Source organism: Leucopleurus acutus, assembly GCF_964270905.1.
Source record: "Leucopleurus acutus genome assembly, chromosome: 4".
In the NCBI taxonomy this organism is placed as follows: Eukaryota; Metazoa; Chordata; class Mammalia; order Artiodactyla; family Delphinidae; genus Leucopleurus; species Leucopleurus acutus.
Genome location: NC_139146.1, coordinates 22217218 through 22240381, shown reverse-complemented (window position 1 = coordinate 22240381; position 23164 = coordinate 22217218). Strand labels below are relative to the sequence as shown.

The 23164-nt window shown below is 38.6% G+C and overlaps 1 protein-coding gene and 1 long non-coding RNA gene across 4 annotated transcripts in view; one reads left to right on the top strand and one right to left on the bottom strand.

The window, feature by feature from the left end:
- Window positions 1-23164, top strand: part of SYNPO2 (synaptopodin 2) — a 169633-nt gene that overhangs the window by 40367 nt on the left and 106102 nt on the right. The window lies entirely within an intron of this gene.
- LOC309961334 overlaps window positions 1-23164 on the bottom strand; it is a 66834-nt gene that overhangs the window by 27672 nt on the left and 15998 nt on the right. The gene's annotated exons all lie outside the window — the stretch shown is intronic.

Sequence of the window (23164 nt, the reverse complement as noted above, 5' to 3'; positions counted from 1 at the left end):
CTTTTATGGAATGCCTACTGTAGGGCCAACCTTATACATAATTTAAAAATCAGCAAATATTTGTTTATTTCCTGGGTGAAAACTCCTTACTACATCAGTCATTAATTTGAATTCTGCAAATAACAGGTTTTTGGGTTTTTTTCTGAATTAAACACTTCTGACTGCTCAAAATTGCAACATGTTTTTTAAACTACTCTGTTCCTATTACCCATTTCGGAAGGTGTGAATCTAGCACGGTGAAGCATAAGCAGTGTGCCAGCTGCTATAAACCTTTTGACTTCATGGCTATCCACAGCCTTGTAATCTCTTTCCTCAGCAGGTATCTTCTTCTGAACAAAACCATATAGTTTCCAAACAGACTTCTAAGAATATGCTTTCAACTATTTATAAGAGTTTTCACTTCAAAGATCCCATGATGTTCGAAAATAGATGACAGTGTTTTCGCTGACCTACCTGTATTCTGAGATAGAGGCAGCACTGACCCCACAAAGAATAAGGCAGCACTTAGTGTGGGATTCAAAGGAAGATTCTAGTTTAGGAAAAGAAATGCTCTGAAAAGCTTCCTGTCCCTGCCTTTGGAAATATAACAGAGTTTTGAGCTTGTATCTGACTGGTTATTGTTAATAAAATAAGAAATTTTATCCTATGAAAGCAAGCATCTTGAAGCAATTGATCTTCTGCCAGTTATAAAATGTAAACTTTAGCCAACAAATAGCTAGATTTCATGCACTATCAATATTCAATTACTTTTTCCTGGCTCAATAGAACCCTTCATGGGAACTGAGCACAGACCCTATCTAGGATTAGTGCTTGCCATGAAATGGTGTTTTTCGTGTCAACATTAAGTTGCAATATGAGAACACCTGTGTAAGAATTTGCTTTCTGCAATTTAAAACCTGAAATGTTAAATAACCATTGTTAATGAGAGTAATACACAGGCAGGCCCTTGGTAGTTCATTGGCATTATCATTGGAACAAACATCTATCTTTCTGGAGTGTCCCTTACAAATTTTCCAAGGATAGTGTTGTGTGATCTCTGCATCATTTTTCACATCTCTGTGTTTGGCTGTAGGAGTCTTGTCCATGAGTAATGTATAATATGCTCCACCCTGAAAATCTGCAATTTTATTTTTAAACCAGCACTTGCTAAATCTAAGAGGAACACTGAGTAAAAGAACATAAAAATAATTTTCAAGGGAAAGAGACAAGTGAAAAACATTTCTTTATCTCAACACTGAAAAGGAAAATAAATTTTGGAGCTTTTTGGAATTCTTTGAATTCAAACTAAAGGGAAAGCTTGCCTTCCTTTACCAATATGCTGGCAAAGCAATATTTTTTATAGGTTTCCAGAGTTGGAATCTATCAAGTTCAATAGAAGAGGAACAAGGTAGAACCTTTAAGCAGTGTTATTTAGGGTAGTGCATCATGGACTTTTTATTGTGATGCCACACATTGGAAATGAAAATATTTCTATTGCATTTTGGGTGAACAGACAACGTTGCTCCTGGCCAGAGGCTTCTGATATGGGGTCTTGGTCTACCTGGGCCCTGTACAGCTGCCCTGAGGATTGAAGGAAAAAATCAGTAACTCAACACATTAATGGGCCACAAACCAGCAGCTGGGAAGCAAGGTTGATTGATGCTAATATCTGGCTTTGGTGCATGTCTGTGGTTTCAATTTTCATTTTTCAATTTACATATAGGCACAGGAGTAAATGATGATAAAATCTGAACCCCAATGAGGATGACTTGTTGATGTGGATCAAAAACCAAATTCTATAGGATCAAAATATGAAAGGTTGGAAAACAGCATGCAAAACAGTTTAAGGTCCTTACAGTTCTAAGTGTTGAGAAGTTATCAAAACTTTAAGCAAATCAAGAAATTAGTTAAGCATTTATTATCATCAATTCACAAGGTCATTAACCCCGTAGGATGTCTAAATTGATTGTAACTACTTTTTTTCATTGACAGTAGCCCTGCAAGGAGGAAGAAGGATTAAGTTTAGGCAAATAGGTTAAAAAATTTTCGGGGGCTTCCCTGGTGGCGCAGTGCTTAAGAATCCGCCTGGCAATGCAGGGGACATGGGTTCGAGCCCTGGTCTGGGAAGATCCCACATGCCACGGAGCAACTAAGCCCATGTGCCACAACTACTGAGCCCGTGTGCCTAGAGCCCGTGGTCCACAACAAGAGAAGCCACCACAATGAGAAGCCCGTGCACCGCAACGAAGAGTAGCCCCCACTCGCCGCAACTAGAGAAAGTCGGTGCACAGCAACGAAGACCCAACGCAACGAAAAATAAAAAATAAATTAAAAGAAAAAAGTTTTCTGTAAAACTGCTTTAGATCTGTTTTAAATCTTTAGTAAATTTTTAGTTGCAGTGTTGTTTAACATGGTTTGTTCTGAAAGAGATACAGATTTTGAAGCCAGATTTTGACAAAAATTGAGTTTATGTGATTCAGACATTAGTATTAAGAGATCTCGGGACTTCCCTGGTGGCACAGTGGATAAGACTCCACGCTCCCAATGCAGGGGACCCGGGTTCGATCCCTGGTTAGGGAACTAGATCCCACATGCATGCCGCACCTAAGAGTTCACATGCCACAACTAAGGAGCCCGCCTGCCGCAACTAAGACCTGGTACAACAACAACAACAACAACAACAACAACAACAACAAAAACCCACAGAGATCTCTTGGTTGTTCAGTGGATCCCTGGATGCAAAATACAGCTGGTCTCTTTTTCACTTTCTGAGAATGGATGACTTTACACATATTTGGATAAGAATCAGAGTTAGGAATCATTTGTTTGCATGTGTAGAAAACACACTCAAACTGCTTAAACCAAAAAGAAACTTCATTGGCTCATATAATTGAAAAGTCCACTGGGAGAAGCAGCTTCAGGCATGGCTTGATCTGCTGGTGTCCACAACATGACCAGCTTCAGGTTCTTCTCTCTTCAGTTCTTTGCTTGGTTTCTTTGTTAACTTCATTCTAGGCAAGACCTCCCCTTGTGGTCCTAAGATGACGACCACTTATTGCAGAGACTACATGCTTCCTATCCATAGCTGATAGGAATAAAGCATATTTGTCCCAGAATTCCCAAGAAATCAGACTGGATTAAGTCACACGCTCACCCCTGACCCAATCACTGTGGCCAGAGAACTGGAATGCACTAATTACTTAGCGTAGCTTCAAATTCCTCCCTCGTAATCCCCAATGTGATGCCAGTGAACTACCTAAATCACCAAATAGGAATTTGTGACTGTTAGAATGGTGAAAATGGAGGCTGAAGACATAATCAGTTACATGAAGAATCTTAGAAATAGAAGGAGACTTTAGAATCTTTAACCAAACTTTCTGATCTAGTCAAATAACCAATTTAGCCAAACAAACTGACCAAACTTCACAAAACATTAATGCAAAAAATAGTCACTTAGTCTCTGCAGGTACCACTTGTGACAGTGAGCCGCCATAGCCTGTGTGACTTTTGAACAGTTCTACTGGGAAAGGCCTTCTTTACATTGAGCATAAATTTGCTTCCCTTTCCTTTGTGCTTTATCCATTGAACCCTGTTTTACCGCTGTGGCCACAAAGAGTAAATTAAATTCTTCTTTCATATTACAGGCTTTCTAATATATATTAAAGTAGTTAAAATAGTCAGCCTTAGTCTCTCTTTTCTAGGCTCAACATCGCACATTCTCTCATCTGTTATTGACGTTGAAGGAGTTAAAACACCCTCACTCTTTTGGCTTCTCTTCTTTGTATGAATTCTGGCTAGTCAATTCCATACTCAGACACACAGTTCCATACACTGACATAGAGACTCCCCATGTGGCCATTGGGAAGTGGTTTATTGCATATGTATAAAGATACTGAGGAAAAGAAGAATAAATCTTGTAGAGAGTCACTTTAATAGCAGTCTGTAGAATCAGTCTCAGAACTGATTACCTAAACTGAAATATCCACAGCCAGAATGTGAGCAAAAAGTATGTTTTGGAACATGATTTCTCTAATCTCTAACCATTAATATTGGGCTTAATTACTTATTTTGTTGTTGTAGGCTTGACTTTTAATTATTTTAATGTTATGAATTATTAGTATTTTAACAAATAAGTGCCTAGTAATAGATAGTATTTATTAATATACATTGATTTTGTGATTTACTTTATATATATATATATTTTTATATTTATATAAAATAGTATATGTATAATATATACTATTTTGTTTTCAAAGATAATTCTTTTTATTTTCCCATAAAAATGAATGAGAAAATATTACATCAACATACTTGGTCAGATTCTATTTGTCATTTGAACTGTGAGTTCTGTCCTAACTGTAAATGTTCTCCAGCAGGGTAACAACTTCCCAGGATCTACAACTTGACACATTTGTAAGCGAAATTGGAGAGACGATCCCCCAGCTGTTCCTTAGGGGCAGGCAGCTTTCTCCCACCTCTTTGTCCATCTCTCACACCCGGAAACACTGAGGAAATTTAGTTACACTTACAACCTAATACCACTAACCAATACTGTTAAGTCTGTGATCTCCCTCTCTTCTCCCTTTCAGGAAATATTTGCCCTGGTATTAACTCTGAAAAGGGCTGGTCCCCATCAGACACAGGAGAAGTAGAAAGGAGTTGAACATTGAGCTAAGGAAAGCCTCTGATGAGGTTTCTGGAACTCCTCCCTCTTCAACCAATCCACCACCAGGTCTTGTAAATCTACTTCTACCTACACCCCAAGCACATTGTCTTTCTTCCAGCTTCACTGCCACCACTAGTTCAAGCATCATCATCAGCTACTTGGGACTCCTGCAATGTTCTCCAAACTTCTCTCTTCCCATCCTCCAGTCCATTTTCCAAGCAGCAGACAGAGGACTTTCAACTGCAAATAGGATCATTCTTCTTTTTACTCAAAACTCTTCAATTTTCACCACACCCAGGATGAATACAAAATTCCTCACATGGTCTGCAAGGCCTGCCTACATGTCCAAGCCTATCTCCCTCCATTCTCTCAGTTACTACATTTCAGATATACTCTTTTTCTTTTAGTTTTGTTAGTGGAATCAGCTCTTTTTCACCTTGGGGTCTTTCCCTATGTTCCCTATGCTGCTTGGAGCACTCCCCATCTCTTTGCCTGGCTAATTCCTACTAACCATTACCTCTCAGCCCAAGGATCATTTACTCTCTATTCTTCCCAGATAGCCTAATTTTGGACCCCATTTTGTATTCTGTAAAAGCATTCTCTACTTTTGTTTCAGAGCACCTATATGTGTCTAGTGGTCCACCCTTACCCTTGGTTTCGCTTTCCTCAGTTTCAATTACCAGTGGCCAACCTCGATCTGAAAATATTAAATGGAAAATTCCATAACTAAGCAGTTCATAAGTTTTAAATTGCACACCACTCTGAGTAGCATGATGAAATCTCACGCCGTCCCAATCCATCCTCCTGCCCCCTATCCCCATCCCCAACCACTGACATCCTCTGCTCCTGACACGTGACCATCGACATCGTCATGGCTCCATGACCCAGGATCACCTGAAGCAGATGACCCTCCTTCTGAGGTACTGTTGGAAGACAAATAGTAGCCTAACACTATGACACAGTGCCTACGTCACTCACCTCACTTCCTCTCATCACGCAGGCATTTTATCATCTCATGTCATCACAAGAAGACAGGTGAATACAGCACAATAAGATATTTAGAGAGAGACCACATTCACATAACTTCTATTACACTATAATTGTTCTGCCTTATTGTTAGTTATTGTTATTAATCTCTTACTGTGCCTAATTTATATATTAAACCTTATCATAGGTAAGTATGTATAGGAAAAAACATAGTACCTTTAGGGCTCAGTACTATCTATGGTTTCAGGTGTCTACTAGGAGTCTTGGAATGTACCCCCCCTTGGATAAGAGGGGGGGCTCTCTGTACCATTTGAGTGTTTGAAGTCCACCTTGACCAGTAGACCAGAGACTGCAGGAGGAGTGGGTTGGCTCACTACTGGATCTCCAGGGTGTGGTCAGACTGACAGGGTTTGAATCCTTGTACCCTCACTTGGCAGCTGTGGGGCTTTGAATACTCAGTCTCAGTTTCTCCAATAGAAAAAATAATATTTTATTACAGGATAACCTTTTTTGTAGGGTTGTTGCCAGGATCAAATCAGAAAACGTAAAGTGTTAAATGGAGTGCCTGGCACATAACAGGTGTTCAATTTATATTGGTTATTAGTATATTATCATTGCTTTTAGGATATGTTTACTTATCGAAGGTAAAACTGTATCTGTTTCTTGAATAATTCTAAATAGTCTCTAGAAAAGTTATTGTTATCCAAGTTAGAACAGCACTTTAAAAACGTGTTTTTCACTGATAGCCTCACTGCGTTTCTCCCTAAAAGTTTTTTTTAATTGTCAAATATTTCAATGTAGCCAAGCTAATATATAGTTTAATCTCTGCTTCAGAGGCTGTCTTAGAATATGTTGCATTTATTGATTTGTTATATATGTACATATATATATATATATATATATATATACACTTACTTTCAGATGCTTTGAAAAATAATCCACCATTACTTTTTATCTTTTCCCCTGATATTTGAGTTAAATGTATTTTAAACACAGGACAAACTGGCTGGGCCTCTTGACAAAGACATTTTGTTTTTATAAACTTCAACTTTGAAGAATAAGGATATCTTTTTCTTTTTCCTCTCTGTCTGGAAGGAAAGGAAAAAGGGATTTTTTTCCTCTTTGATGGGATTTCCACGGGGGGGGGGGGGGGGGGGGCGGGGAGCTTTTTATACCTTTAGCAGGGTCTATACAGTGAAAATACTGCTCTGTGTAAAAGGATTATGACAGCGTACAGCTTTTTCACTGTCAAGCACCTTTGGGTCAATGTTTATTTGAAATGAGCTACAGCATTTAAAATAGCCCCGAAGAAGCTGCATACTCTCCTTGACAACAACAACAAAGTTTGTATATTAACAGTTGGCTTGACAGTGTCTGGCATAGAGAAATAAAGACGAAAATATACTTCGGCCCTGTAATATTTATAGCATTGCCAGTTTAACCATTGTGCCCTATTTAGGAATATTTTTTGAGTGAGCTTTATATTAATGCCTGAGAACACAGTCATAAATTGGTGGCAGGGAAGCTCATGCAGCAGAATACATGTTTGTGCTGTGCCATGGAGGACGGAGAGGGAACTCACACTGTAAAAATCCCCCTTAATTCTTATACCCACTGACACAGAGGACATTGATAACAATGGGGTTGCCGCTTGGAAATGCTGTGTCATGCTTTACATGCTTTTGTAAGAAACATCGTCTTTATGAGTTTATAAATGAGAAAGGCAAAGATTCCATTTTGTCATTCTGAGTAATGCATTTCCACATATGGCAGCGACTTGTTTATATGGCTTTCCCACTGTTAGAGAGTGAGCTACTCCAGATAATGCACATATTCCAGATATCTGGAAGCTCAGCTAAGAGGCATCATCACTTTACACTTTGAATCTTTCTAACTTTCATATAATCTTTGCTCTAAAAGCTAAGAACTAAAAATAATTGCCATTGTACAATAAATCTGTTAGAAGTTTACATATCCTCTCTTGATTTACTTAATAGAGTCATGCCTGTTGCAACAGCCTCGCTGGAGACTCCATGTTCTCACGTGAGCATCAGTTTCCAAATTGTATTGTGTTAAAATTTGTGAACACGTTGGCATTTATACCAAAGAATGCTAGGCTGCCACATACAAAGCCTTTTTAGTTTCTCCTCTTTCACTTTTTAGCTTTCGGTGCCCTGTCAGCGTGTGTGAGTGTATCTCTAGTTCCATCGCCACTCCCTTGTTTGTTTCTAATTGCCTGTGGATTAGAAAACATTATTAGAATTATTTCCAAAATAATAGTAAATTCGCTTTAAGTGATTATTGAAAAAACTGTCCTATGACTCAAGCATGAGAGCTTACATTTTTTCATTTATTCAACAAATGTAAGTTGAATGCCTCCTCTGTGCATGTTATTGGACTGAGGGCAGCTTCTGTTCATCCCCAGTCACCAGCTTCATTCAGGACACTATCAGTCTTTTCCTATATTGCTTCAAAACCTACTATCTGGTCTCTGCCCCCACAAAGCAGCTAGAAGGATTAAACAGAGTATATCCTGTTACTTACCTGATGTAAATACTTAAGATTTCTGGTTGCCTTCCAGATGAACACTCTGAGTGAATCTGTACTTCTACTCTCATTGCAACTTGGTCACACCTGGCCATTTATATATTCTTTTCTCCCTGCATGAAATGTATTCCCCATGTATTCACCTTACTAATTCTGTCCTTCCTCAGGGAAGCTTTTCTGGTCCCCTTGACTAGAATAAGGTAACCTTTGTATGTGCCAGTCTCAATGACTATAGCTGTAGGATTTAAATCTTTAGAGATGACTGAGCGACAACATAGAGAGGTTAATGCCTTTGAAAGAAGATCTTTATTCCTTACACTTTCAGAGAGGAGGGGACGTATTGTGCCATGCAGGGCCACATGGGGAAGCACCAGTGTCAATCAGGATGTAGAAAGGAATGAGGGGAAAGCATAGGGCACAGTCTTTATTGTGTTTTCCATGGGAAGGCAAAGCAAGGCGGGAAAACAGTTTAGGGTGGCTAGTTTGAATAATTCCAGCAGGCTTTGGGGCATAAGGGCGGTCCTAGTTGTCTGGCACCTGGACCTGCATTGATTTAGGGCACAGGAAGTATTGGCTTGGTGGGTGAGAGTTAGATAACAAAGATGGTTGGGGGTATAGAGTCAGGATTGGTTTATTTGCATATGAAAGGAGTGCCCTCAGGCATGTTGTTTATCATTTTAGGAATTAACTAGCTCTGGGAGGGGCAATGTCTCTCCAGCCAGAAATCCTCCCAGCTCCACCAATATGTCAAAATATCATAAAATATAGACAATAAAAAACATGATTAATACACTACCCTGTCACCTACTGTGGGATGGTACATATCTCACTGTGTTGCTTACATCTCCCAAACTTGCTAAATTGTAGGCTTCTTGAGAGCAGAGATCTTGTCTGTCTTGTTCACTACTGTAGCCCCATTGCCCAGGGTAGTGTCTCTTGCTTGGCAGATGCTCAGTAAATATTAGTGGAATGAAAAAAAAAAAATGAATGGACACCTTTCTATCTGGCATATGTGGTTAGTGTTTCACCTGGAAAGCATAGCATTATTTTCCAGATACAGATTTTGTTATGCCAATCAACTAAGTAAGAAATATTTTTATTTGGTTTAAATGTGAGGGTCTTACTTCTGTCATAACTCTTATTTCACTTGTCACTGTTCATTTATCGTCCATACTCCTGGAGCTCCAAGAGGTTGGGTTCCTTGTTCCCCACATGTAGGAAACCCCAGCATTTAGCAGTGTCTCCATTAAAATCACTCAATTGTACTTCAGCAATTAAAAGTATTTTACTGCCTACATTGTTGTTTTCACATAGAAAATCCATTAAATGCTCTGAAACAGAAAATAAATAAATAAATGTGAGGCTTGTTTTTTTTTTCCTTTCCAGCTCAGTAAAGTTTAATTTGGCTCCGCATAATGTGTATGATTTACAACTCTATAAAGAGATCAACTCATCTCTATGTTCCTTGCGTTAGCCAGTGGTTCTTTACCAGGGGCAATTTTGCCCTGTGGGGGGACATTCCGCAATGTCTGGAGACATTTTTGGTTCTCACAGCTGGCATCTAGCTGGTAGAGTCCAGGGATGTTGCTATATATCCTATAATACACAGAACAGTCCCCCGCAACAGACAGTTATCCAATCTAAAATGTCAATAGTGCTGACATTGAAAAACCTTCTGTTAGAGGGTGATGTGTTTGAACGGTTTACCTAAAAACACCTCACACATCCAACCATGTTCCCCGACTTCTCCACGAAGCAACACAAGCTAAGTAGCTGATATCTTAGAGGTAAAGACAGCAGGCCTGAGGGGAAAAGTAACTTTTAGAGGAGGACACATGGCAAGCTGCAAGAGAGGGGTTCAGTATTTCAGCAGACACCACGAAAGGAAATCTAAGTGGATTGATACATAGCATGGTGACACTGAGGTCTGGGCTTAAAATGAACACTGAAATTATAGGCTTTTTAACTGAGAGTTAAAAGGTATGACTTTAAGTTAACATAAGTCATGTGGGGGGAAAGGAACAATCATATAGAGCTTGTAATTCCAAAATTGCTCTCTTTAAAACTGGAGTTGTCTTCTTAAGCTTAACATGCTGCCATTGATCAAAGCAATGCTGTCACATCTTTTTGGGATGGTCTTCAGGGCTTGTGTCATGCTCTTTTGAATAACATCAGAAGTTGCAAGCATTGCCCTTTTAGGCAGGAATTTGCTTTTGGGGGAAAAATATCAAGTTATTTGGACCTATACATGATGAATAAGGAAAATCATCCTTGCTCCTAATACCATGTTCATAAAAATTGAGGACAGGCTATAAACTGTATGAATCTGACTTTAAAGGCAATTCTAAAAAGGAGTTTTAGAAATGTCTTGAGCTAAGTCATTGTCATTGGAGTATAACCTCTCAGGATGACCATTTTCAGGAGAAATGCTCATATTGAGGTATGAGTGTTAGCAAAACATTACTTGATATTCATATTGATTTCAGTGCCACAAATATATGTGGAAATAATGCCAGGTTTGCACACAACCAAATTTCTGTCAGCATGAGAATGTTTAGGACAGGTCTTATAGTGCTTTTTATACGTAAAAGTTTAAATTTTTTGTTTTCCCCAGTTTTATTGAGATATATTTGACATATATAATTGTATTCATTTAAAGTGTACAAGATAATGATTTGATATATGTGTATATTGCAAATGATCACCACAGTAAGTTTAGTTAACATCCATCACCTCACATAGTTACAACTCTTTTTCCTTGTGATGAGAACTTTTAAGATCTACTCTTCTAGCACTTTTAAATATACAATATGGGGACTTCCCTGGTGGCACAGTGGTTAAGAATCTGCCTGCCAATGCAGGGGACACGGGTTCGAGCCCTGGTCCGGGAAGATCCCACATGCCGTGGAGCAACTAAGCCCGTGAGCCACAGCTACTGAGCCTGTGCTCTAGAGCCCACGTGCCATAACTACTGAGCCTGCATGCCACAACTACTGAAGTCTGCGTGCCTAGAGCCCGTGCTCCGCAACAAGAGAAGCCACCGCAATGAGAAGCCCGCACACTGCAACAAAGAGTAGCCCCTGCTCGCCGCAACTAGAGAAAGCCCACGTGCATCAACGAAGACCCAACGCAGCCAAAAATAAAATAAAATAAAATACTAATAAATAATAAATAAATAAATAATTTTTATATATATATATATATATACACACACACAATATGGTGTTCTTAACTATAGTCACCATACTGTACATTACATCCCCAGAACTTATTAATCTTATAACTGAAAGTTTGTACTTCAGTACACATCATCCATTTTCTGCACCCAACCCCCCACCTCTAACAACCACCAATCTGTTCTCTGTTAAAGTTTAATTTTTAAGTTGTGATACCACACATACTTCAAAATCTGGGAATTTCTACTTTAGGCAAGGAGGTATTTAAGCTTTTTCCTCAGATGTCAACTTTACTTTGGCCACATAGACCTAATTTAGGATGGCTTTTCAACATCAAATCAAGTGCAAGTCTAGTGTACTTGAGATAAGTTAGTGTTATAGAAGAAGAATTGATAAAACTACAAGTCTACTCCTAGTAGAGTAGCAATGCATCACAGTTTGCGAGGGAGAGAGAGATCTGATTTTAAAATGGGAAGTTCTGCTTCCTGGGAAACCCCTTAGTCCTAGGCAAATCGAGATGGTTACCAAATTCCCAGTCACTTAGCTAACTCCTCTGTTCTTCTTGGACTATCTACAGTGAAAACAAAACAGTTCCTTCCCATAATGAATAAAGGAAAAGGACATACCCCTATTGGGAGTAGCATAGCAACTCAAGTCAAACAGCAACATATGTTAGCTGAAAGAAGGCTGAGCTAATGGCTAACTTTTATGGGGATTCAAACTGAAGTCAGAAGTTCTATTTCATGGCAATGCTGCAGGCCATGTTTTACCAACCAATAACAAGAACAACAGCAATAACAAAAAATAAAATAAATTTTATGTTTCAACCATCATGCTTATCATATTTGTTTTGGTTTTTAGGAGAGCTATTTTGACAACTAATGTCCTTGGGCAAGGAAATAATAGGTTACTTAGTTCTTCAATGGCTTTGTACAGTGGATCTAGCAATTATATACAATGCTTAAAAAATGAATTATGGTGGAGTTTAGCTGAAAGTTAACATTAAAAATATACATCATTGAGGGGGCATTTAGGGTTATGCAGATAGGAAAGCAGATGTTGTGGCAGTGAAGCACTGGGGTCCGGAAGAGCTGTGTTGGCATCCTGCCTTAACTGGTGTACGACTTTGAACTAGTTGTTGGCCTCTCTAAACCTCAGTTCCTTCATGAAACAAACAGGCACAATTATGGTACTTATCTCCTGGAACTGCTGTTTATTAAATGATAATGAATGTACAATACTTAATACTGTGCCCAGCATGTAGTAAGCATGAAATAAATGTAAACCATTATCATTTGCACCTGCCAAAAGTTTCTGTAATAGTATATTCCGACTGTATTTAAGAGTCATGTTATTTCTTTAATTTCTTATTTCCTATCCATTACTCTTTGTAGAAGGATCTTGTTTAAGAAATATACAAAGAATTCTGATAAAAGATGTTTTGCTATGTATCATTCTAGGTTCCAAAGATCAATATAGTGTTACTCTAAGAGAATATTGATAGGAAAAAATCACCCATGACACAAAACCCTTGGCTGTCCCAAATCAGGATAAGTTAAAGAAAGAAAAAAAGAAATTCTAAAAACTAAAACCAAACAATTAGAAGAAAAAAAAAGAGTCAGTAAGTATTAGATCCAGATTTGAACTACTAGTGTATCGTGCAAGCAACTTTATGTATACCTTAGGCGAGAGCCATTGAGACATCTTACTTGGGACAAGAAAGCAAGGTGTGTATTAAGATAAAGATGTTAGAAACCAAGTAATAACAACCCAAGATGGTTGCTACACAGGTTTTAAAAAGGAAGATAATGTGCCCCAAATTGTCCTGTATAATTATCTCCAAAGTTCCATAACGTGACGACTTCAAAACTAGTGTGTTACATATATGTAATTGAAATAGTCAACAATTTGTCCCTCAAAAGTTTCTCTTACGGCTGTTTTGAAAGCAGATATTGACTGAATAGTTTAATACTGTTTAAAACCATTATCAGGAAAACACCTGGAAAAAGCAAGATATGACTTTGAAGGTTTAGAAAGAAAGGTAAGACATGAGGCAAAACCAGCACTTTCTTGCCAAAACCAGCACTTTCAAGCACTTTCTCAGGGCTCAAGATGTGCTGTTTGGTGAGCTCCAGTGCTATTTGGAATACAGCTGACAGATGATTAGGAGAGGTCACTGACTATCTCATTTTTTCTGTGACCCAGTTTTAGAAATCTGCCACCCAGAAAGAAGAGAACAGCTCTCAAAGGATTCCACACTCTGGCAATCAGACCCCGGGTTAGCCTCTGCTTTCCTACGTGAGCCTCCACATCATTTGCTCACTCTCTGTTGCATTCTAACCGTAAATTTAAGGCAGTAACTGGTTATTCTCTTTATGTTCTTTAAACTTTATTTGAATTGGTACAGTGCATTTTCTGTCTTCATTAATATTGTTGGAGACTGTAAAATCCTGAAAAGTTACACTAAGGTATGTTAGTCTCCTTATAATTTCCTCTAACATTTCAAATTCATCATAAAATAATTGAGCATGTTCTCTTTTCTAAATGTCTTATGTAAAGTGCTGAGAGAGTGCCATGGGTATTTTAAGAATGAAATCAATAAAAGGTTTTCTATTTTTCTGTAAAAATCAGTATGGTTAGAAGAAATACATTTAGGCTAGGACTTTTGGGTCAAGCACTTAGAGTTGACCAATTTTTTACTGAATTGATTAGTTGTCTTACTCCTGTGAAGTTACAGCTAACATTTTTAACCAAACACTCTTCTTAATCTCTCTGAGGTGTTTTTTTTTTGCTGGTGTTTCAGGTTTTATAACAGATCACATTTTTACTTGGCTTCAAATCAGTTTAATTCATCTTTAGGCAGACTGACTGAATTCTATGAACTTCAGAGTCTCTGGTGATAAACTTCTCTGTCATCTCTGTATTATCTCTTTTACAGCCAGATGGGGAAAATGGTTTACATCAGGCACAATGTATATTTGAACAATAAGGTCACAAGCAGAGATGTATTATCTTTTATGGGCAGTGAGACATGTAACGTGTTACAGCCTTCCCCTTTAAGCTACATAGCAAATGGGACACAGCACTTTGTTTTTATGCCTGGATTCCCATACGATATTATTTTCTAAGCATGTTCATGTTAACAACCTGCGCCTATTTAAAGCAGCATTTCCTCTTAAAGTGTAGAGGAGGAGGATGACCTTCATTCCAGTCCTCTTAAGTTTGATTAAAGCCACCCGAAATAAGTTTATTGCCTCAAAATCTACTCTTATCCTCTGTGTCTTAGGTTCTCTTCCTCTCTCTGTATGGGAGGAATCAGCATTCTATTAAAAGGCCTGGCCCAGAAGGAGGAATCATCACACTTCTGATTTTGGATCTATTCCCTTGTTAAAAGACAATTTTGAACTATGTGGAAAAGTAAAACAATTTAAGGGAATGGAACAGTTTAATTCTAGCATGTGGAATATGTTTTAAGTTCTGGTAGGAAGTGCTTCCATAGCACATTTTTTTTTTTTAAAGAAGGACAGTGTAGCTTAGGAATTGGCATGATTTAAATAATAATGAGAGACAACATATAATTATCACCATAACCTAACTTGCTTTTTCTTTAATGTCACCCTAGTTTTGGGGATCTGATTACGTTTGGCATTTCCAGCAAAACATAAATAATTTTAAATGTCTATAATAGTCCAAAAGAATACTTCTTTGGCTAATTAACTCTGGAAGCAAAAGAAAATAAAATAAACAACAAAAATAAACAACAGAAAAAAACCTCTTCTTTTCCCTCTGTAGAATTGTTTAAAGAGAGGTTCAAAGTGTTTGGTTTAGAGCTCTGTTTCACTTAATATTTCCAGCGGTGGTTTATGAAAGATGGAATTCTTGAAGTTCATTAATGGCACTAATATGGTCCAGATTGTTAAGATCTTGATTCATAGGAACAAAATTAAGAACAAATTAATCAAATACAGGATAAAAATCAGCAGTAGGATTAAAAAGCAAATTTTCTTAAGGAAGAAAAGTAGCAGCTGGGACACACGATGCTCAGGAACCATGTTTTACCACGGCTGAGTGGTTCTCAAACTCAAGAGTGGATCACAGTAATAACCTGGGGGCTTGTTAAACCAAAGATCACTGTCTCCCACTCCACACATTTCTGATTCAGTAGGTCTGGGGTAAGGTCCAATAATTTGCATTTCTAGTAAGTTCTAAGGTCCAGGAACCACAGTTTGAGAACTACGATTCTACCAAAACAGGCCCTCCTGCCGTCACAGTGTAAACTGAGCACTCTCCTGCCCCGGGTAACGTCCCTCTGCTGCCCCAAAATAAAAAGGGGGGATTTTCTCCTTTAAATACCACATTCCCAGAATCATGATTATTGCTCACTTTCTCCACCACATTTGTTCCCTAATTGTACGTGGGACATACATATAAGTATACAAGTTTTTATTACAGTGTGAAAGAATTGATGTATTATGTGTCAATTTACAATGAAGGTAAATTACAAACACACCATGTCATGTTACTTGGTTAACTTGTCACAGGCTTAAAGTATTGAATAAGCACTTAGACTTGCTTCTCTCTGGTTAGCAGTAAAGGATCTTTCTAGATCTAACCCACTGGAGAGTTTTAAAATAACAAAGCCTGGGTCCCATCCCAGATGAATTACATAAAAATCTCAGAATGGAGACCTGGTAATTAAATCCCTTTCAGGTAGTTCTAGTGAGTAGCCAGGGTTAAGAACCATTGGTAACTCTAACCATGTATTCTCACTGGTTATCAGTGAAGTGAGATCGCCCCCATGGGGGTAAAAATTAGTTCTCTAGGGGCAAAAAAATACCTTAGCTGTTATACTGGTTTGTGGGCCTCCAGAGGACCACAGCACGTACACATGTGTGTAGTATATCTGTAGCATTAGCATTTCATGGGTTGGGGACAATTAGGAAAAAAGACTCCCTTAGAAAATGATCATGAAAAAAGGTTGAGAAATACTACCCTAACCCTGGTAAACTGCTGTTAGTTTTCAATACTTCAACTTCCCTCTAAAATGGAACACAAATCTTTTTGGGTGCTCTTATAGATATTGGTAGGGAAAAATAGCATTTAAAAATTCTACTGGGCTTCCCTGGTGGCGCAGTGGTTGAGAGTCTGCCTGCCGAGGCAGGGGACAAAGGTTCGTGCCCCGGTCCGGGAAGATCCCACATGCCGTGGAGCGGCTGGGCCCATGAGCCATGGCCGCTGAGCCTGCGCGTCCGGAGCCTGTGCTCCGCTACGGGAGAGGCCACAGCAGTGAGAGGCCCGCGTACCGAAAAAAAAAAAAAAAAAAAGTCTGCTACATGTTGATCACCTAGCTAGGTGCTTTTACATATAGTATCGAGTAATGCTATCCTGCATTTTTCCTCTAGAATGTACATAAAAATTATAATTAGTTTTGTTTCATTCTGGCTTCATAATATTTATATTGAAAATAACTCCTGTCTTCATGAAGCTTACAGAAAAATTCCATTTGAATCTGTAAGGCAACCAGGTGGCTTCAAATTGCTTTCACTCTAAACCACTATCAAATGCATGTAATGAAGTTCAGAAAACAACATTCCATTAAAAGAAATCACAATAGAAAACAACCTCCATATCCTTGTCTCAATAGTATATTATTTATCTAAAGAATCATAGAAAATTATTATTTCATTAATTTATGGTAATACAGCTTTACAGTATAACTTAAGACTTGAATATATAGTATATTTGTAGTATAACTTTGCTACAAAAAGGCAAGTATATTTAAATATATATATGGTTGCATGTATTCTTTTGCTATTTGCAAGGGTATGGATTTGTTTTAAATGTACTCAGGATCTTGTTTATATTCAGATATGGTAAGGCCAAAAGATTGGGAGATAATTGCCATTGAAAAGATACAGTTGATCCTTGAACAAAGTGGGAGTTAGGGGCTCCAACCCTCCTTGCATTTGGAAATCACGCATAACTTATAGTCAGCCCTCTGTATCCACGGTTCCTCATCCTTGGATTCAACCAACCATGGATCCTGGAGTATTGTTGTATTTACTGTTGGAAAGAATTCTCATATATGTGAACCCACACAGTGTTGTTGAAGGGTCAACTGTAGTTTGTCACTCACAGTTCCCAAGGGGAGGGGACATGCCATACCATGAAGGGCCACATGGGGAACAACCGGGGTTGGTCAGGAGGAGGGGCGAGAGGGAGACCTTGGGCAAAGCCTTTACAGTGCTTTCCAGGGAGGGAATGGGCAAGGCCAGGTGAGCAGGTTTAGGATTGGATAGTCTGGATGATCTTGGAGGGCTCTGGATTATCAAGGTGGCCCCTCACTGTCTGGTACCTGGTCCTGAGCTGATTAGGGCAGAGGAGTGCTGCCTCCTGGAGCGCTGAACAGAGGAGGCAGGTGGGGGTGTGCGCTCAGAATCGGTTGCTCTGCATCAACATTGTGCTCAAAGGCAAAGCACGTTGTTCGCTATCTCTAGGAATTAGCTAACTTGGGAGAGGCAGTCCCTCTCTAGTCCGTGAGGTCCCCGATGTTAGAGTATCAAGAATATAGAAGATAAGAAGATACAGTTAATGTAGTTAAATATAGTTAATACAGGGTTGTGTCCCAGAAAGTCAGAACCATAAACTAAATCAGCTGTGGAAAAGGAGAAAGATATTCAAGTGTGCAAATAATGTAACCAGGCACTCTGAAGGTCCATTTCTACACAGGTACATAGAAAGTTTTACCCAAGTATAAAGTTATTCAAGGCTTCATGCTATTGCATAGATAAATCTAGAAAAATCACTAGTCCTAAACAGTGAGATATGTTGGGAGGGAGCTGGGGAGGGAGGATTTGACTGACATTATGGCCTAATTAATTCTGTCCCCTGTCTTCTTTCTCTATGTACTTGGTTTGTGCAGAGACAGAATATAAGGACGGAAGTTCAGAGCAGACACTTTCTGTTACCAGACAGGACCAGTACGTAAAGAGATAGCAAGTTTGTTGCGGCGCAAGTGTGAAAATATATAGCTTCCAAATAGGACCAGGAGTTTTATTACTGCTGTTATGTTATTTTTACTGTTCAACAAAAAGAAGGCAACATTGTATCCTGAAAAGAAACTAAAGTGTACAGTAAAGTGGGCCAGGGCTGGAATTCTAACTCAGCTGTTTACTGTGTAATCTTGGGCTATATATGTTACTTCTCCAAACATAAGTTTTTTCATCATAAAATGCAAATTATATCTAGTCTTGAGATTGGAAACAATTAAGAAGCAAAACATAGTAAACAGATGAAGATTTAAATATAAAAACTTTTAAAAACCAAATTAAACTGAATTTGAGGATGTGGCCAAGAGATTGGAAACAAGAAGCAAAACATAGGAAACAGATGAAGATTTAAATATAAAAACTTTTAAAAACTAAATTAAGGGCTTCCCTGGTGGCGCAGTGGTTGAGAGTCTGCCTGCCAATGCAGGGGACACGGGTTCATGCCCCGGTCCGGGAAGATCCCACCTGCCGCAGAGCGGCTGGGCCCATGAGCCATGGCCACTAAGCCTGCACGTCCGGAGCTTGTGCTCCGCAACGGGAAAGGCCACAACAGTGAGAGGCCCGCGTACCGCAAAAAAAAAAAAAAAAAAAAAAAAAAACAACTAAACTCAATTAAGCTGAATTTGAGGATGTGGCCAAGGTGGATAGACATAATGAGCTTTTTTTTTTTTTTTCGGCCGTGCCTTGCGGCTTGTGGGATCTTGGTTGCCTGACCAGGGACTGAACCAGGGCCCTGGTAGTGAAAGTGCAGAGCAGTCCTAACCACTGGACCACCAGGGAATTCCCAGCCACTCTTCTAAACTTACCACATGATCTAGCTGAGAACAGATCCTGGGTAAGGTGTCTCCTGAGCTGGGAAGAGCAAGAGGAGGTGTGACTTGAGCTGGGCTTGCCCAGTCCCTGCTCCCAGTCTCAACCATCAGGCAAGGCCCTCTTCCTCCTCCTCCAAGAGTGAGTGAAGAGTGGTAAAGAGGAGACAATAGGTCCCCACCTCCCCACCCTGGAAAAATTAGAAGTGGGGGCGGAAATCTCCCTATACCACTTTTAAGATGATTATGAAGATAGACTACAGATAAGATATGCAAGATGCCTAGCCAGAGCAATAGGCATTTTCAGTAGAGATAAATTCACCAAGACTTCATTTATCACATATAGCTTATTCCTTCTTCTGGTATTGAATTTAGTGAAATAGCTCTCTTTTTTTCTCTTATATAATATTCAACACTAAACTTTTTATTTATGAGAAAAGGGGATATTCTGTCTCAATCCGAGTTACTTGTAATTATGTATTCTGAATTAACTCATTGACTTTACATATAATTCTCAAATTCCATTCCAGTAAGAGTGTAGATTGGTAAAAAAAAAAAAAATGCCAGAAATAATGTAATAGCAATCTGTAAACACAAGTATTAAATCTTACTATTCAGTTGTTTTTGTTGGTATTTTAGTTGATCACATTGAATGGTAGGTATTTAATTCATCTTTCCAGATAGAACAATTAGGCACCTTCTCATTATTACACATACAAGTCAACAAAGGGGAATTTGGTAGCTTTCAACAATGATACTAACATATACTATTTATGAAGTGTTTTATAAAGTTTCAGGCACTGTGCCAGGTGCTTTATAAAGCTTTATTTCTAGTCCTACAACAACCCCGGAAGGAATTATTATTATGCCAATTTTATAGAAGAGAAAACTGAAGTTCAGAGACGGTGAGTAATTTTCAAAGTTGTAGATACAGATTGAAACTAGCAAAGTCAGAATTCTAACGCAGAACCCTGCAAAGCCTACATTTTTTCCTTTAAATAAGTCCTTCTGCCTCCCCCCACCCCAAGAACCTAAGGTGAAAAGAAAGAAAACAAGGTTGTAGTTCCATTAGCATAACTAATAAGTGACCTTGGCACTTCATTTAATGGAAATTTTGTAATAAGGGGTAGGAAGACAACCCTTTTTTAACCCTCACATATGAGTTTAAACACATGATTCATTTTGAGCTAAAACGTTTAGCTGATTCATCCAAACTATGTTGAGAGTTCAGAGAAAATGATAAAGGTTCTCCTGCATTTATTATAATTTGAAGCTTTTAATGGGCACACCATTGTTTCTAAAGTTCACCAATACCCTGTACTTCTCCTTTCATAGGATTCATCACATTGGGACAGGATAGGTGCTCATTATTCATTGATTATTTGAATGCACTAATTAATGACTAAAGGCATAGGGGTCTCAGAAGTGGTGTTAGAGGGTATTAACTTCAGGCAAGAACAGGAGAGATTCTGCAGGACCCAACCTTTCTCCAACTATAGCCATTCCTTTTGAAAATCAAAAATTGCTCATAATTGTGCACACCATGAAGCTTTGAACACTTTGTGCCATGTGTAATACCTATTGTATTTTCATAATTTTCATGTGTAACTGCAGAACCACGCTGCTTATTATAGACTCCTAGGAATTAATATAGACTGCCAAAGATCACCAAAGTGAAGACCATAAGCCAGCGTGAAATTGAGTATTGATGAGCTCCATGGAGAATCAGAGGTACTGATCTCTCTTGGTCCTCTCCAGTGAATTTTTCTCCAACAAAACTGAACTCCTCTGGGCTTGGTGAAGAATGCATTAGAATGCAGAAAGGTGGAGCAGATCCTATGTCCCCTTCACCCCTCCCAGAAGGCCAGGATTCCTGCTCAGGTCCTTGTCCATCTCCCCTCTCCTGACACATGGCCCATATCTGTCTACATGGTGTCTATAGCTCTCTCCTCAGATTCTGCCTGTAACTTCTCCTTAGCATCACCAATTATGTATGTTCTTCTCATATAGGTTTTACTGTGCTATGTTATAAAATCACATTTTTATTTCAGTGTTTTAAAAGATTTAAGTACATAAATTTTCATGTAATCATATTTTACCATCTGTACACATCTTTAAAACAAAAGAAGGTGTTTTAAAAAAAGGCAATTTGGCTACAGATGTGCCTTAAATGTCTTCATCATTTAAGTGTTTTTTTTTTTTCCCCATTTCTCTCTCTCTCTCGTTTTTAACTTCAGGAAGATTATTCATGGGGAAAGTCCTAGATCCTATTTCCAAACCGAACACAAATTGTAATACAAAGCATCCTTTTATATAGACTCATCATTGCCATTTAGGGAATATTTATGTCTCAAATGGGAAAGGATGTTCAACTAAAAATGAGCATTTCTATTCTGGTCAAAGTCTTAACTGAAATTAAGTCTGCTGCCCATCTCTCTGTCTTAGAAGAACACTCATGTTAAGTCAGGAAAAGAATGAGAAGCTGAAGGAACTCTAGGCATAATTCAGGCACAAAACTGAGCTAGAGAGAAACATATATATATTCTTGAAATAGATGGTATTTCCACACTCCCCAAATTAACTGGTTAGTTGATTAACTATTTTTTCAGATATATAGATATAGATGTTGATATAGATATAATGTGTGTGTGTATAGATAGATAGATATGTTTATCTATCTATCTATCTAGCTATACGTGGGGAAATATATAAGGAAGAATAATAGCTAACACTTACAAAGTACTTATTATGTGCTGGGCACTGTCTAAGCATCTTACACATATTAACTCATTGAATCCCCATGATAAGTCTATGAGAGGAGTATAATATTATCCACAGTTTTACAGATGAGAAAACTAAGGTGTAATAAAATACATTGCCCAAGATCACATAGATAGTAAGTGATGACTTGAGCCCAGACAATCTTGCTCTAGACTTCATACGCTTTACCACCATGCCAAACTGCTTCTGTTGTCAGAGAAGGTACAACATAATGGGAAATTTAAATGTTCACATGTGAGAAGCTAAATGATAACTCAGTTCCACAATATGAAATGTCCCACAATAGTGTGTCTTAGGTGGCGCATGGGCTCTGAGGCCATGAGAGCTGCAGATTTAGAGAATGTTTCCCTTGCCTATTTTACTCTGGACTGAAGTAACCAGGAGAAGCTTTTTAGGAAGAGAAGAATTGAAGAATTGGGCCTTTTTAACTGGAAGAATTGGATGAGAGAACAGAAGGCATTCTAGGTGAGAGGAAGGGCTTGAGCCAACATTCAGAGATCAAAATGAACAAAGCATTACTATAGGGGAGGAACAGGAAGACCAGCCTAACCAAAGCAACAGGTTCAAGTAGAGAAAAACAGATGTGTTTCCAAAGGTTGCTTAAATCCAGATGTTACAAGGATGTGACTCTCAGGCAAAGAATTTGGACTTCATTTCATAGATAAAGCAGAGCTGTCTTAAGAGGTCAAGTGCAAGAGTGGGAAAGTAAAAAAAGTATTTGGGGAATACAAATTTGGCAACCATGTGCAAGAATAGAAGGGATAAGAAAAAGGAAACAGGGCCTTACTCAGAAGTTTGTGCATTTTTCAAGATGAGGGCCTGGAATTCAATAGATATATTTTGAATAAATAAAAAAGAAGGCATAATACATTCTAGAACTATTACTAAGGAAATAGGAGGAATTGTATGAACTGTTCTGGAAACCTAAGGGAAATCATCAAAGATTATTTCAAAGGTTTTTAACCTGGGAAACACAGAGTAAGATGGAATCCAGATGAAAAGTAGATACAAACTGGAAATGAGGAGAGAGATGAGGGGTTTGAAGACAGATTCAGAAGCCATCTCCATAGATGGGGACTGATTGTGAAGAGAGGCTAGGGGACTGATAAGACCGGAGGTAATGTCCATGTATGAGGAATACGAAGCGGAAGAAAAGCTCTTGAAGGAAAC